This window comes from Pygocentrus nattereri, chromosome 22 (assembly GCF_015220715.1).
Source record: "Pygocentrus nattereri isolate fPygNat1 chromosome 22, fPygNat1.pri, whole genome shotgun sequence".
Classification (NCBI taxonomy): domain Eukaryota; kingdom Metazoa; phylum Chordata; class Actinopteri; order Characiformes; family Serrasalmidae; genus Pygocentrus; species Pygocentrus nattereri.
This window is the reverse complement of record NC_051232.1, coordinates 17,846,114-17,851,011: the sequence shown is the minus strand read 5'-3', so window position 1 is coordinate 17,851,011 and position 4,898 is coordinate 17,846,114.

The window sequence follows — 4,898 nt, the reverse complement described above, 5'->3', positions numbered from 1 at the left end:
ATTGATGGAGAATGTGTTGCATATGGTTCTATAATAGAACCTTTTTGAAAATGGTTCATTTTTTCTACTGTTATGATGTCAAGCTTGTAACAATAGAGTAACTTCTTTGTTGCTATATAGAACCATATACATTACGTTCTCCATCAATCTGAAGAACAATTTCACCATGCATAGAACCATTTGAGCATGACATAGTTCTATATAGAACTCACAAACCATTCTCTTTACAAAAGAACCCCTAAAGAACCATCTTTTTGAGAGTATAGTTAAAGAGAGGCTTTTAACTTAACTTGGAGCAGGACGTGTGTTATTTGCATGAGTTTTTGATGGATTAAATTGGTAATGCAGGCTTTCTTTTTAAAATCTAGATCGTATACCTGTTCTCATGTGTCTTAAGTTTAGGAAATGGGTCAAATTTCCCTCCCTCTCTTGGGTCGTCAGCATCAGATTTCACTTCTGAATGTTTAGGGCCTAGTTACAGCTGCTAAGCTACAATTGGACAATGGGTATTTATGGGGGATGCTTAGCAGTGCCTTCTCATTTTAGCATGCAGTGGAATTTCACTGAATCTTTAACCATATTCACTGTAGTTACATAAATATATTTGAAATCCTTACATTGCCATATATCAGATTTCTGGACGGGACTTGTTTTTCAAACTGCATGTAAATGAAGCTAGATCGCTTGTTGCTTTGGTAATTCACAATATTGCTAATTCCAAGCAAATTAGACTGCTAGCTTGCTATCTAGTTGCCTAATTGATTTGTATTCTTCTCCACTGCTCACTGTCCAGAGTTCCTCCACCTTCCAAATTCCATTTTAACCCCTGTTCAGGTGGAAATTTACATTTTAGATATTAAGCTTAATGTGGAATGGAATAACTCTTGTAACCATGATCAATGGACATTTTGATCAAGGCTGCAGTGAGACATGAACGTTTTGAATACAGACATGTGATGATCTGATAGTGTGTAACACATTTAACACAAACAGTTCTGGGTTGACACGTGCAAACCCATTTCCAAAAAAGTTGGGATTTGGGACGCTGTGCAGAATGTAAACAAAAATAGAATGCAATAGATATGCAAGTCATGTAAACCATATTTTAAGGGAAAATAGTATGAAGTCAACATATCAAATGTTAAAACTGAGAAATGTAATGTTTTTTTTTTTTAAATATAATGAATTTGATATGAACAACACATTCCAAAAAAGTTGGGACAGGGTCATGTTTACCACTCTGTTTCATCACCTCTTCTTTAAAAGCACTCTGTAAGCATTTGGGAACAGACGAGACACTGCTGTAGTTTTGAAAGCCAACTATTTTTCCATTCTTGTTTGATAGAGGATTTCAGCTGCTCAATAGTTCTCTTTTGTCATATTTGTTTTAAATTTCATAATGTGCCAAATGTCACTAGTGGGTGACAAATCTGGACTACAGGCAGGCAAGTTTAGCTCCTGGACTCTTTTAATGCAGAGCAATACTGTTGTAATACATGCAGAATGGGATTTGGCACTGCCTTCCCAGAAAAAGACATCATCTGGATGGCAGCATATGCTGCCAAAACATATATATATCATTCAGCATTAATGGAGCCTTCACAGATGTGCACATCACCCATACCATGTGCATTAATGCACACTTATACCATCATGAATACTGGCACTGATAACAAGAGGGGTGCTCTTTAGCCCAGAGGACACAGTGTCCATGATTTCCAAACATTTATTTCAAACGTTGATTAATTGGACCACAGGACTCTTCCACTTCACCTCAGTCCATTTAAAATGAGCTTGGGCCCAGAGAAGTTGGCAGCGTTTCTGGATCCTGTTTATGTGCAGTTTCTTCTTTGCATTTTAGAATTTTAACTTGCATTTATGGATGCAGTGTTTTCATAGACTGTGGTTATCAGAAGTTTTTCTGAGCAAATGCAGTAATTTCCACTATAGAATCATGTCTGTTTTTCATGCAGTGCTGTCTGAGGGCCCAAAGATCACAGCCAGCTAATACTGGTTTTCAGGCATGTCCCTTGCATAGAGATTTTTCCAGATTCCCTGATTCTTTTAATGTTATTATGTACCGTAGATGACGATAAGCAAAAATTCTTTGCTATTTTATGTTGAGAAACGTTATTCTTGAATTGTTGCAATATTTGATTGTGCAGTCTTTCACAGAGTGGTGAACCCCTCCTCATCTTCACTGAAAGACTCTGTCTGAGATGCTTTTTTATACCCAACCTGTTGCAAATTAACCACCAGGTGTTTTTTTTTAGTGTTACGCAACTTTACCAGCCATTTATTGACCCTGTCCCAACTTTTTTGGAATGTGTTTTTGGCATCAGGTTCAAAATGATCATATATTTTTCAAAAAACAATATTACTCTGTTTCAACATCTGATATGTTGTCTTTGTACTGTATAATTAAATATAGAGTTTAAATGATTTGTACATCATTGCATTTTGTTTTATTTACATTTTGCACAGCGTAACAATTTTAACCCCTTTGTAATGGGGTTGTATAATGAAAGAGCTAATGAATGCGAAAGTATGTAATGAAGTGTGCTTGTTTTGAAAGTGATGAATATAATGAGAGCTTTAAGACACTTCCACTGGCCACTTTATTAGAAACATTTACATTGTAGGTTAATAAAGATAATAGTCTGTATTTGTATACCTATATCGTAGACCTATGAGGCAGGTGTAGCTCATAAATTGGCCAGTGAGTGAAAATACAAGGTACTTTTTGCTAGAATAGGTCGTTTTACTAGATCATAAGCATTTAAAGTGTGGAACCTGTTTCAGTGCACATTTGGCCCTAGTAGTTTGTGAGGTCATTATAGTTTTCCAGTGTGTTTTTTTTTTTTTTGCACTTTTAAAATAATACTTTTTCTTGGTTTATTAATTATTATTAAATTAACTTGGTTTGAAGTCAACTGTTAAATCCCAACATTTGATTTGTTGTTTCTTTGCATAGGCCTGGCATGTTTAGCATGATTTGATGCTGGTAAGCTAATCTGCAGAGGCTCTTTATGACACTGGACTGTTCACAGATAAGCACCCTTGAATGTGTTTTTCAGTGCTTTTTGACATTAAAAACAAATATTATGATTTCAACCTAATATTAGCCTATTTTTTTATTGCCAATGAAATTTTTGAGGCTGTCATTTATGCTAAGTGGTTACATGGCTCTATACACAACAGGTACTTTTAAAATATACTTCATACCATCTGAAAATGACAGGTGCTCTTTACATTATGTGCTGATTTCTAGATCTCTGGCAAGTAGAACTAGTCCAAAATTACTATATAAGAAGATGAAAATCTTTCTAAGTTACACTAAAACTTAAGAATGACAATATCGTCTCCCATTGCCTACATAAACCTTCATTCCCATGAATGTAACAGGGCCACTGAGCATCAGTTGGGTTTCTATTGCATTAGTACAAACTTGGGACCTATAATGCAGCCTTTAGGTATTTAGTGACAGAGTACAGTCCTAAGCTAAAGTTTTGGCACCCCTGGTTGAAGTATGTTTTGTTGATTTCCTAAGTGAAAATAACATGATAAATACTGTACACATTCCGTCACAGTTTAATGAATGGCCACTGTTTTTTTTGATGAGTTTAACATATTGGTGATAAAAAAGGCAATAAAATGTATGTATAAATCCATAAAATGTGGTCTGTGCAAAAGTTGTCCTGTAAGTGATATTTTAACTTATTTATACCTCTAAAAAAAAAAAAATCATATCTTGGCCTAGGGGTATACAAACTTTTGCATGCAACTATAAGTCTAAAGTGTATATACTTCGCTATATATTCTTGGCAACACAAAATCTAAAACTCTACCACCATCATAACCTTCTGATGAACAGCAAGTGTCATTGGTAAGACAGTGAAATAATGTAGTTACATAATCATATGCCTCTGCCTTATAAAAGCTAGTTTAGCTACCATCGCTGGTGTTGTAGCATCATCCCTAAAGCCAGCAAGCCATGCTAGTCACAGAGGTAGCGAGGAATTAGCCTTACATGTTGTCATCTGTTTCAGACAATGTGAAAAGATTACTTTCAACCACTAGCTTGGCCATTTAAGTGTGAGATATTGAGCTAGCTGGGCTTTGCATGGCTGAGCTGCCCATGGAACTAGCAAATGCTTCAGTACTTTAAATAGAACCTCCATGTTTTAGTGCTAACCACAGCCGAGGAGCAGCAGAGCAGTTCAACCTTATCAGATCAAACCTTAGAGGCTAGTTAATTCTACAGTTGACAGACCAAATGAAGGCTAACTGAAAGGTTTAAACTCTCCAGTTGTTTCTAATGTAGATAGTACTTATTTTAGTGACTGAAAGAAAGATGGTGGGGCAAGAAGAAGGTAGAACCAAGATAGATCCCCTAAGCAAGGTTTGCAGTTCACTACAGGGTCAGTTACGTAATAGGGCTTGTCACTTGCAAATGACCCTTGAGATGAAAGAAAAAAAAAGTAATGTAAAGTCATACTTCACCAATTAGCATTGTGCTAACCACCTCCAAATTCATGTCAGGTAATTAGATAGTGTGTGTGTGTTTTTAAATCTGTATGATGTTCTGTTACCTACAGAAATGGAAGACATGGACAAATGGACAAATCTCATGCTTAAAGATGACTGCTGTTACTCTTTTATCTGTTGTTATCCTAGAAAATTTGTGTATTTTTGACTTTTTTGCCCAACCATCACTATCAACTTTACTGGTGGGAAATTGTAACTATTACAGTCAGGCCTAACTGTCAAAACTTGGTCAAAAAGTGAGGAAAAACACCACAACAAGCCTAAAAACTGCTGGCATTCTAGTAGTATGTTAGCATTAACATAACAGCTATGAACACTTTTTTGACCGTTTCAGAGAAAAAACAGACATT